This window comes from Cydia pomonella, chromosome 5, assembly GCF_033807575.1.
Source record: "Cydia pomonella isolate Wapato2018A chromosome 5, ilCydPomo1, whole genome shotgun sequence".
Classification (NCBI taxonomy): domain Eukaryota; kingdom Metazoa; phylum Arthropoda; class Insecta; order Lepidoptera; family Tortricidae; genus Cydia; species Cydia pomonella.
In genome coordinates this window covers 4,039,259-4,052,634 of record NC_084707.1, presented here as the reverse complement: position 1 = coordinate 4,052,634, position 13,376 = coordinate 4,039,259, and the positions used below count along the sequence as shown (strand labels likewise).

The window sequence follows — 13,376 nt, the reverse complement described above, 5'->3', positions numbered from 1 at the left end:
TAATAGTCTGGCAAACTATTTTTGTTAGTAACAGGAGAATAAATAAAGTCTCACTCTTTTTGGGGTTTCAATTGGGGTTTCAGTCGTCGGACTTCGGACCGTCAACATCTTCAGGATGCCTCGTAGAGAGGCGAAACACGTGTCGAGTTTTGTACTTTCGCAGGTGAATTATTATATTTGTTTGCGTATTTATTTTTGCGGTGGAAGGGTGGGAACATTAATTGCATGTAAAATACGCAAGTAAGTATAACGGCTTACTCGGGTCAGCACTGATTGGCTGGCGTTATCTTTTCGCGGATTGGCAAAGTAATATCTTTTGTTTTAATTGGCTTAAGAAAAAGACAGTAACCGTCAACCGGGGTGAATAGGGAAAGCAGAGGTGAATAGATATAAAACTTAGAATGTGATTTACCTGACAGTTTCTTAGAAAATAACCACACAAATGGTATCACATAATATCTGCTATTATTTTCAATCGAATGATATAATATGTATTTTATAAGAAATTGTCAGGTAAATCACATTTTAAATTATGTCCCTATTCACCCCAGTTGACGGTACTTAAAAATATATATACTCTCTCTATGCTTCACTAGTTAACAAACGATTCTTGTCAAACTATACATTATTTTTTCGGGCGTTACCAGACGTTATTATCTATATAATATAGACTGATAGACGGAGAGCTGCGTGCACGCAGAGTGCGCGACTCGTGTCACGTACACCTTACTCGCCCTGCGGCAATGATCTACGCATGTTTACCTGGCTGGTCGTACAAGGAAGGGAAAAGGGAACCAGATCACGCGGCAGGTCACCTACGGCTGCGCTGGACTGACCAAATAAATCCGCAGTTGGTAACCGCGTATCTGACTGTGCCAGTCTACCAACAGAGAGAGATGGCAGGAGATCGTACGAAGAGCTGTATCCGCCTCTACTACCGATGCGGACGCCTTAACTTGACCACGACTGCCAAGAGCGAAACGATAGAGCGGTTACCTACAATTAGACCTCGGTATGACAGTGCTATAGTACTTTTTATTGCAAACCTCAACAAACAATACATTTTTAAGTACGGTTAAATAAGTGAGTAGGGGTGACAGTTGTATGATAATAACGATTCAAGCGGTCTCTTAAAAAAAAGTTATGGATCATACAACTCATGAGGCAGTAGGCACATAGGTACAGTTATAAGATTTAATTTGTGGCCCATTTCGTACCTTCGTCACAGTGACAAACAACATGAAAGTCGCTAGAGACCTCATACTATTGCCACTGTGACAAAATACTAAATGGGTCACAAATTAAATCTTTTTGTCTGTACTTATTTGAGTACGTAGAACAAAAATGATACCTGTCGTTTGTACTTACTTAAACTATATAAAAAATACATTAATGTACGAACAAATTAAGTATTATATAAAAATATATTTATTTAGATAGAAGAATAGGTTGATCACACGGGTGAACATTATCAGAACTCTATCTCATTAAGCCAGACAACCAAAATAAAAGAGTAAATTTTACACAGCCAGTTAAGATATGTATGTTAACGGCACCAATCATGGGACAATTAAGAGAAAATTTCGAGCATTTTTGATATTCCACCTGTAAATTTTCTACCGCTTTACGCTTTAAAAGTTGAATGTCCAATTCGTCCTTTATGTTTTCTATGTATTTGATGAAAGCCACTGCAATTGGTTTCAATATTAATTAACCAATTAAAAATGTGGTTTTTTGCTTCAGTCATGGGATGTATGGCGCCATTAATTTTCAAAGTGACAAATATCAATGAAAAATTAAACTTATGCAGCTCTTTGGCTATTATTAAATATTGCCAGCGATTAAAAACTGATGGTAAATACTTGTTTTACCATCTCATTACTGGTGCCCGTTCCATTATAGGGGTATTTACTATAACAAAAGTTTTAATAATCATGCACCGGTCAGCGTCTTGCACAAAGCGATAAGTAAGTAGTATGTTGATTAATCATTTTGATTAGTAAATTATAATCTGTGCTAATAATAATCGCCCGTAGTTAGGTAGAGAAGATAGACTACTGTAATAGATATATTGTAAGACATACAGTGCCGTAGGTGTGTTTTAGTATGGAACCCAAAAAAAACTGATTTACCCTTTCTTATACAGCGCCCGCAGAGTCGTAGCCGAGCTACGACGGCGCCTACGAAACGACGTCATGTCACAACGCTTAGGAAGTGTGATTGACCAAATCTAATTTGCACCGATCTCTAGAACTTAGAACAATAAATAATAAAAAATGCTTGTAAAGAAATTAATACAATTTATAAATAAACTTAAAATAAAGGCCCTATAAATAAAACACGGCCTCCAAGTCACTACCGATGGGCAGTGTACCAAATTTCATTTAAACCGCTGAACCGATTTAAATTAAATTTGGTAGAGATAGGTTTGACCCTAGTTTTGACACAAGTTCTATTTTTGAACTCTTGTAGGATTACAATAAAGTTAGAAATTGAAAAGCGCAAAAATTGGCGTGGGTCATACGAGGTTCAAGGAAATGAAGACAAATTTATAAGTAAATACATGAAGAATAGCGATAAATAATCTATTTTAATTATTGATATCACAATTGTAATTTATTTCATAGCTTTGTAATTTATTGTAATTTAATGGCACTTAATTAAGTATATACCTATCTCACCTATCTGCATGTTAGACCTCACACAATACTGATTAGCACGCAAGGTTAAACTGTTAGTGCTAATTGTAACACAAACAAATAAACAAAAATAAATGAAAACTGAAATAAAAATGGTCTCGGGCGGGATTTTTTTAGAACTTTTGAAATAAATTTGAATACTTAACATGATTTAAATGATGGATAATTGATGAAATTGGATAATTAAACGTTCACTATTATTATATCTTTGATTTATTATTTTTTTACAAAAACTTAATATACTTCATTCAAAATAACTCTGTCTGTCTGTCACTTCTACTCGTTTAAACTATTAAACCAATTTGACTACAATTAAATTTTTTTAACATTAGAAAGAAGTGATCTTGACTTGGCTTTTTATTAAAAAATACTTTTATTAAATAACTCACAACAAATATGTAATATAATAACTATATTATATTATATTACATAATAATTCAGCCTATATACGTCTCACTGCTTGCTGGGCGCAGGCCTCCTCACAAATATGTAACAATTATAAATGATATTATATGTATAATCTGTAAGCATCTCAGACATCTCAGTACTGAATATCCTGTATGTGGCCTTATACTCATAATACCATGTAGTATGCACCCGGCTTTATAATCTCTGGTTGTTGTATTTATGACCACATTTAGTTTTTTTTATGGAGAACTGTCAGATATGTTTTAGGAGGGAATATGTTTGTGTTACTTGAGATTATATGTGAATAAGTTCATCAACAGTAATTAATAAAACTAAATTATATTGATAGAAATTGCAGTTTGATTTCACAAATCTTATACATTATTTTGCTTTCATAAGTAATAGAAACAATTTTTTTAAAGCGTTTTTAATCATCTCCAATAAAGAGACACGTTAAGATTGATTACTTTTTGTCTAATGGTAAAAAAACAAACTATAATTGGAGTCTCGGGGGAAAAGTACAGTTTTTATCACCATCTTAGAGCAGCAAAGTTGCGGGCAGAAGATATTACTAATAAATTTTACATTTGCTTTCTCTATGTTGCATATTTCTTACAATTAGTATACAATTACATTTGTAGTTCATGTTACATTTATTTTTGCCTATTTTATGTTAATTTTTTTTGTTTATTATTTTTGATGCCTGTCGTGATTCTTTGACCGGATGGTGTCATCGGACGATCAGCGCTGGAAGTCGCCAGCAACATGCTGAGATGAGACCATTCCATGCCACTTTCTCCTTTTTATATATCTGTCTTGTATAATTTTATATTCTGTGTTTGTGCTTACAAATGAATTATTTTTATTCTATTCTAAATATTGTGTTGTCTTTGTAAATTTGTTTTTTAATATAACTAGTAATATCTCGATAACAGTTGCCAAATCATTCAGAAAAACATGTCAGAATTACAGAAGTCTTATCGTATGATATAAGTAATTGTGTTTTACGTGATAAGCTATCGCTATCTGTTGTGATGGTATCAGTGACGTAGCGTCAAAATCGTCGCACGCGCAGCTTGCGTGATGGAAAACTGTGCGAATTGTGCTCTGTCATACTCATGTGAAATATGAATTCATTTGGTTTGTAAATGCACACATAAATTACACTTCGTAAATGTTATCTGTATTTCGTCAGGTGAAACCAAAACTGCAAAATGATTAAACAAATATTAACCTTGTTTTGATATTAGTACGGTTGACTATGGCTTTGAACTAGTAGTAATTAGGAAGGTTGTTACCTGACGATTTTATCTTATTGTTGGCTACATATTTTAGATTGTATTGGTTCGTAACCCGGACAAATAAAATAACCGGTTTAACCACTTCATATCTAGACTGTAACAATGTTTAGCACTCCTTATTGAACAAAGAACTCCTTATAGAATCGCCATGTACAGTCAGCAACACTATTAGCTAATAGTTTTGTTTGTCTGCATGTCTGTCCTGCGTGCGCTGGGCAACTAACTTAACAACAAAGGGTCTGAGCCCTTTTATTTAAAGTTCTACACTAAAAATAGTACAATTTTCACCGTTCACTAGTGGGTAGGGATCCTGCCTTATGAAGCCGATGGTTCTGTGTTCAAATCCCAGTAAGGCATTTATTTGTGTAAGGAGCACGGATATTCGGTACTGAGTCTTGGGTATGTTCTATGTATTTAAGTATTTTTTTAAAGTATTTATATATTATTGAATGTTTGTTGTCTGAATACCCACAACATAAGCCTTCTTGAGGTTCAATTTTTGTAATAATGTCTTAAGGCACAGTTAAGACTGTGGGGTAGCCTCTTTCTGCATCAAGAGAGCACTTTTAGTATTATATGATAACTATTACCCCACAATTTAATACTATAGCGCAATTAAGATTTTACGAAGGCGTAGTAGACTGCCTTAACCTGTTCAAATTTTGTTTCTTTCCGGTAAGCTTCTCAAAGCAAAATAAAATACTCCTCTATAGTTTGTGTCATCCACGGTGACACGCAGATTTGTCACATCTCAGCTTTAATAACGTTACAATACAATTCCACGCATATCTGTACCCTTTGTACTGAAAAACTGAACCGAAACATTTTGTTCGTGTGCCATAAAACATTTATTTATGACACGACCGTCACCAAAGGCCCCGCGAAGGTCAGCACGTGACGTTGTTTTTTAAATAACAGTAAAGGACGGTGGGAGCGGCCCTTATCAGACCACACCCGGGACCTTGCTGATAGCTGGTTGCACGTGTTTCAAGTGCCTAATGAGCTCCTGTATCGATTCTAGAAAGACTAGAAATCTATCAACGAACAATTAACTATAGAATTACGAGAAAGCCTGTTGTCACCTCTGTCTTCATGTATTATGTGTGACTCTCTGTAAATGTTATTTTGAGATTGTGCAATAAAGAAGATTTGTATTGCAGAGGTCAAATATAACCCCACGGCAATTGTGCCGCGAGCTACTCCACTGTACTTCGCGCACGTTGACAACGACAAATAATACTGTAATGCCATGCAAGACATTTGATTTACCTATATTTAAATTTTATTTTAGCGAATCAATTTTTTATTGACCAATCGCAACTTTGTGTTAATAGTGGGAAATGGTGTTTTGGGTAATATTCAAAGCTTGTACGTGTACGCAAAAATGTACGAAGAGTGTATATATTCTGTCGCTTTGTCATATATATAAAATCAAAACATTTTTAGGGTTCCGTAGCCAAATGGCAAAAAACGGAACCCTTATGAATTCGTCATGTCCGTCTGTCTGTCCGATTATGTCACAGCCACTTTTTTCCGAAACTATAAGAGCTATACTGTTCAAACTTGGTAAGTAGATGCATTCTATGAATCGCATTAAGATTTTCACACAAAAATAGAAAAAAAAATTTTTGGGGGTTCCCCATACTTAGAACTGAAACTCAAAAAATCTTTTTTCATCAAACCCATACTTGTGGGGTATCTATAGATAGGTCTTCAAAAATGATATTTAGGTTTCTAATATAATTTTTTTCTAAACTGAATAGTTTGCGCGAGAGACACTTCCAAAGTAGCAAAACGTGTGCCCCCCCCCCTGTAACTTCTAAAATAACAGAATTAAAAATCAAAAAAATATATATGATATACATTACCATGCAAACTTCCACCGAAAATTAGTTTGAACGAGATCAAGTAAGTAGTTTTTTTTTAATACGTCATACTCGCACTTGGCTGCTTTTTTAAGCTTTGTTCATTAATCGACACATTCTAAATTGTCGATAGGGTCAAAACGGTTAGTTTTATAACGGTTATTATATTTAACAACCTGTATTTCACACCGTGGAATTATATGTGACACCGTAAGATTGTACTATTGTACACCCGTTAGTTTATAATCTAACGTAGGTTAGGTTAGGTTAGTTTGTAATCCAACTACCGTCAGTTCATAATGTAACTAGCGAGATTATAAACTGAAGAGTATTTACAATTTTACGGTGACATATACAGGGTGACCTTAGCCATTGGACAAACCCTGAAATCCCACGTAGGGTTACTTCTAAGGAATGCTCTGACGTTAATATTTTTTTAATAAGAACAAAAAATAAAATAAAAATTAGAACAAAACTTATTTGCAATAATCGACAACAAAAAAACACACTGTTAATCTTTGGCAGTGTTTTTGACAATTTGTTCGAAATATTTGATAATGATGACATTTTTCAAAAGTCAGAAGTTTATTAGTGTCATAAATAAAAAAGATAATCAAAAAGGTCGAAGAAGGTTCCATACTATTATTTGAGTAATTACCTTAGGAGCTACTGACACATACAGGCTGCTCCAAAGTGAAAAATGGTAATTTTTTAATTTCTTCGAAACTGCTACACCGGTTGTTATGATACTTTGTACACTGGTTCTAAATACCCTAATGCATATGTACATTTCGGCTTTGTCCAATGGCTAGGGACACACTGTATATATACTTTACCTAGTTACAATAACAAAATCGTTAAAAACATCTGGCTTTTATTACTGGAATGTTTAGCTAAGATGACGGAATAAAAACTTTAGAGCATTATGATTCTTTTTTTAGAAGTGTTACTTTTTAGATATGCTTTGATGATGATTTTTCTGCATATAATATTGCGTTTGATTTTTGTTTACTTTTATCTTTATTGCACAAAAAACGAACTTAATAAAATAAGGAATTCTCTACCAGTCAACCAGTGCGACAATGTGTTGCTCATTATTGAGACTTAATAATTTCCGAAACCTCGTTTTGTCAAAAGCTTTCTATGACAAGTTTTCTATAGGTAGTTATCCAGGAAATGAGTCGAGAGCCTTTTTAGTATGAGTTAAGAGGGAAGGATCCTAACGAAATAACGGTGCTTTTTCTATGACATTTTCATTTCGGGAGAAAACGATTTCCACTAACTAAATCTTAACATATCAATATCACTTTGATTTTGATGTCGATCGCTTCAGAATGCTATATTCTAGGTTTGTAGGTTTCGTTTTTTTATATATTTTTTTTATAACAATGGTAATATTATAAACCTAGTTTTTCATTGTGTCAATAACATACTAAACAATCCTGTAGAATGGAAAATATTTAGAAGTGGAAAAACATTTTCTCTTGTATGGACGACGTAGTATACTTTCCTCTTAAGATCATGCGTCTTTTCTCATAAAATAAACTTACTTTAAAGCCTAGTTTTCTTATCTTATCATTATAGGCAAGTTAAAACTATGAAACGTTAGACAACTTCTTAAAAATTATACAGCATGACTGCCACTATGGGACTTTAAATGCAGGGTGCCTACCGCAAAAACCGAAATTCGCAAATTGCGGGGATTTTTCTCTTTTACTCCGATTAAACAGAGACAGAGACAAATGCCCGCAATTGACGAACTTCGATTTTCGCGGTTATAGCCCTGGGCTCATTTCTACTCTTTAAACCCAGTTACTTTTATTTGTAGTTAGTTACTATGGGACCAACCCCAAAATAGCGAAAAAAATTGGCTTTCCCATAGAAAACATCGACATCTGATCAGTCAAAATGTATGAAAATTACAACCTTTTTTTTTTCGTTTTCGGGGTTGGTCCCATACCTAGTAAAAGTAGCTCGGATTTGCGAGTAATCGATCCCTGCATTTAAAGCCCGGTGGGAGACACGCTGTATGATGAAATTGATGAAATATCTTAGAAAAATATATCCAAATTATTAACTTTTGTAATGTCTACAGGAAAGAGACAGCCAGTGTTTCCGACAGGGTTGCCACCTTTTTTTTATAGAAAAATAGTATTTTTGTTAAAATATTGAAAAAAATGTAGTATTTACTGGGAAAATGGAAAAAATAGGACACCGATTTGAGGCTAATTGCGCGGTGTTTAAAAATCTAAGTCGCATACGATGTGATATCGGTGACATTGGTATACCCCTTTGTTTAGTTTTGAAAATATAGTATTTTCGTATTATACTGTAGTTTTTTTTTTTTTTTTTTTAGTAATATATATGTAGTACAATTGCCTTAAATATAGTACGATACTGTATATTATAGCATGGCCGGCAACCCCAATTCCTGAATGTTCTTAACCCAAATGATAGAAAATTGTAAGTAATTGAACCCGAAAATAATAAGATGAGTGTGCTGTTTGCGCCACCCTGGTAAGCAAAGGGTGTTGCCCCCGATACACCCTCATGACGTCAGCGTGACGTTTTCTAACGTCTCATAATTTTTGCAATGGGTACCTACTGCGGCTTTTTCTCATAACACAAAGGAATAGAGGTAGTTTTTGAGTGTAAACAAACGCGGTCATTTCTCCATACAAACGTACTCGACTGTTTTCTCCGTGGTTTTTGAAGCTAGAGCACTGATTTTTTCAACACAGATTACTATTATTAGGTAATATCTATGTCGGACTGTTTTGACTTTTTGATATTTTTGTTTCTTCAGGCGCTAGTGCACTTCAAATATATAGCACTCCCTAACAGCTGTCTTAGTCATAGGGACCATCCGACATCCTATATCGGATCGGCACATAATTTCAGACATGTTGACTCCCCGTCAACTACTGGATAGCTTTTGTTTGTGTGCGTACATGTGTCGGCATAATGTTTGCTGTAGTGTGCAGCTGTAGCAGGGACGGCGCGCCCCAGTACACCCCGCGGCCCGACATTGTGGATGTAGGATCCTACGTCCGATATCGGATTGGACTATGTAAAAATGCTTTTACTGTGGGGCGGTTCCATTAGTAGGGTAGACCGAGGAGAATCGGATCACAGGGTAAATCGGATCAAAGTATTAATTGATGATATTTAAAATATTGCTAATGACTCGCAGTCGCAGGCTATATTATATACCGTGTTATTTTAATGCGCTCATGTCTACGCAATATATCAAGTATCAACGGGTTTCTCATCTTGATCCGATTCGCCCTGTGATCCGCGTCACCTCGGTCTACCCTAGCCGGAATCTAACTCCAGTCTTCTAAACAGTGCATGCTATACTTCCAAATGACCCACTGAGGGTCTCGTCAGATATGAACCGACTCGAACCGGTCCTTATCTCCTGACCCCCACCTGAACTAACCCCCCACAACAAAGTCGATAACTTATCTTTACGATGACTAAAGTATTGGAGTCCAAATGGTCTAAACGCCCTTTAAACTCATGTTACATGTGTCTTACTCCCAACCAAATGTATTTCTAAGAGTGTTTTCACATTGTCCGACCCGATATCGAATATCGGATACGACCTCCAAAGGAGCAAAAAAATAAAAAAAGTGCCTTAGTATATATGTAACTTATAAATTTTATGTATTTGAGCCCGGTCCATGTTGTTCATCCAAATGCGAATATAAATTGTTTATCTTAGTGTAATTTCATAAATTATAAGTGTTCTTATTTATTGCTCATATATATTTTTTTGTCTCTCTTTTTTTTCTAACTGTAACTTTTATATATTTCATATTGTAATATCTTGTGTCACGTGTGCTTTTGTATCTAGTGTGTACTTTGTAATTATATATACAGTTTCTATTTGCGAGTTCCTGTAATTGGCTCTGTATTACTATCTAAAAAGTTTAATGTATTTTTTATAGCTGATGGAATTCCTTGTATAAATAAATATATATATTCATTTAATTCCTTTTAGTTGCGCAAAATAAAGTGTTAATGTAAAAATAGACTTAATGCCATAATGCACTCAGTTCAGTGATTTAAAACAAAATGGCTGCCATCCATTGGGACATTTGGGACAATTTAGATATCTAGTGTCAAAGTAGTGAGAGTAAAATTATATCGATTTGATTTGATTTGATTAACATGAGGAAACCGAAAAATTTTAATAGAGTATTATCACATCAGATCCCATTTAAAGACTAAAATGTTATATAAAATTTTCTGGCTTTCGCCTAGTTTTAGAGTTATTTAATACCAATAAAAAAAAACTTCTTATTATAAATTAGTGCGAAACGCATTTTAGTTGACAATGATGCCATTATGGGGCGTAGTCTTATTGATAGATGTCAAAAAGGGACAAGTAACCTTTGCAAAAACTAGGTTTTTCAAAAAAAATCGTAAAAATTCATTTTCAGTCCCAGTTTTACCAAAACATTAACTTTTTATGTATTTGTACATTCAAAAATTAAAAAAAATAGAACAAAATTTTTTTTTTTGTGAAATTTTCTTAAACTCATATAAAATATAACTTGTTTTCTTCTTCTGCCCTTAGAAGTGCGTGGTTTAAATTTTAGTAAAGCGCTATCGCTTTACAAACATCCACGTGGACTGCCGGGTGTTGACTACAGAATGGTTAAACGCGTTTAAAAATTCATTAATTATCTTCACTGCATAAGAACCTATCAATATTACACTTTACACAACATTAATGAGCAAATACAAAATAAATATATCAAGAGGCTTCATCACAAATATGGAGCTCAACCGGAAAGCACTCCTTTTTTTAGCTTAGAATTTTATAACTTAAAAATAGTGTTAATCAACTTTTTCTTCCGAAATGCTTGGGTTATGAATGTTATCATAATATAAACGACACTATAATTCATTGCATACTTACTCAGATTTAATTTTGGAGGAAAAACTTACTACTACTTTTGAGGTTATAAAATTTCAAATCTCAAAATAAAACGGGGTATAGCAGACGCTTTTCACCAAACGTCATCCGTCATCCGATGTCGGATCGGACAGTGTGAAAACACTCTAACTAGATAGCGTAGGAGTAAAAGTTGAAGTGTAGTGTGTGTTTCTTAAGTAACATATGATCTTTTTATTATAATGCGACAGATGGCAGAAATATAATGGTCGTATTGCAAATCTTGCAACAGGCGGAGACTTTCCCAACGCATGTGTAGCAATAGTGACCCGTTTTCCTTGCCGGTTACCCGGTATGCATTCCACATACAGGTAGGTAGGTATAATATAAAAAAAATTGAAACTATTGATTTTGACTCACAGTTAATAGATTTCATACAAGTGAACACTAGGTATAATTAATTACATCTATGAAACAAATACGTCCTGTTCAATTACAGCCTGTCAACACAGTGAATCTCATAGGCTACGGTGGCCGCTTACACCAACCCGCTTCCAAAAAGCCGCCCATACAATCAAAGTTACGTTCTCATTTTAACCCATTCAGCGCTAATGACGACACGTTGTCGTTTTGCCTCTACCACGCCTCTACGAAGGAATTTCGCTACATACCGGGAAACTCGTGCTATCGGCTACGACGTAGCGCTACGACCGTAGCTCAGCGGTGAATGTATTAAAACGACATGCTGTAATAACATGAAACAGCATAAAATTAAAGTAATATAATTATAACAATTTTGATATAATTATGTTACTTATAATAAAATAAAAAATTATAAAAAGTCTTGTATGTAAATCTTCTACTCGTTTTAATAATATAATTTATGCTTCCTTTTTTTAAATGGGTTTTTTAAAGTCTGTGGAAACTTTGTCACTTAAAATGGAATCGATTGCCACCCCATTACATAGGTATTTAAATTGGTGCAGTAGATTAAACGTTATGCGAAGGAACTTCATAAACAAATACATACTTCAAAAAAATTTGACCCTTTTTGACTATATTGCAGTTGGTGAAAAATAAAGTTGAAAAAAAAATTGTGTTATAAAAAGAAAATAAGCAAAAAGAGTTTGTGGCCCATGAGGGGATCGAACCCGCGACCTTCGCGTTATTAGCACGACGCTCTAACCAACTGAGCTAATGGGCCGATGCGAGCTTCGGCGAAATTGTGGGTTGTGTGATCTAACACAAAAAGCTCTTTTAAGTCGAGATACTAACAGGTGAACTTTTATATTTACATCAGCGATGGCAGCATGGTTCCATTTTTACCACTTGTCACTATACCCGTCACTTTCGCGCTTACATACTTGTTAGAACGTGACAGGCACGGTGGCAAATGATAAAGAGCCGACCATCTTAGCCCTACAGCTCAAGCCTATAAATTTACCTGATATTAGCTCTACTACAGACAAGTATAGAATTGAAATAACAACCTATACCTGTCGCGTCGGTTCCCCATGCAAACCACTGTTTCGTTCGCTAAAGATATTACCCCTGGCATGTATATATATATAAATTGTTTGTTTGTTACACATAATCCACGGCACTACTGTACGGAAGGTGGAGGTAAGGAATTTATCTCCATGTATCAAAAAGTGTCATCAAAAAACCTTAAATAGGTGGCGCTACAATACCTAGAATACTTGAAAAGAAAATCAAATCATAGACAGCGCACTTCAGTCTGTCAACAACGCCTAGGTTCTTAGCTACTCTAGCGCTACTCTGGAGAGATTTGGAACTATTATTTATAGCTGACAGCTGGACACTTTTGCAACAGTTCTACCATAAGAGATTTCACTCCTTTTAAGTCCACACTCCATACACTACTGTTTAGATTGAAGTCAGAGATCTCACAACGGCCCACTAGATACAAATACCTACAAACTTTATTCTCCATTATTTCGGTTAGATTTTTGTAAGAGAAATGTGTTATATATGTGCATAGTAATTTTGACGACCAGTCTGGCCTAGTGGGCCTGCCTATGAAGCCGATAGTCCCGGGTTCAAATCCCGGTAAGGGCATTTATTTGTGTGATGAGCACGGATATTTGTTCCTGAGTCTTGGGTGTTTTCTATGTATTTAAGTATTTATACATATTTATATATTATATATATCGTTGTCTGAGTACTCACAACACAA

The 13,376-nt window shown here is 34.8% G+C and overlaps 1 non-coding gene across 1 annotated transcript; it reads right to left on the bottom strand.

The window, feature by feature from the left end:
• Positions 1 to 12,309: 12,309 nt before the first annotated feature.
• Trnai-aau (transfer RNA isoleucine (anticodon AAU)) lies at positions 12,310 to 12,383 on the bottom strand. The gene has a single exon. It is a non-coding gene; the product is annotated as a tRNA-Ile (tRNA).
• Between the last annotated feature and the right edge of the window lie 993 nt (positions 12,384 to 13,376).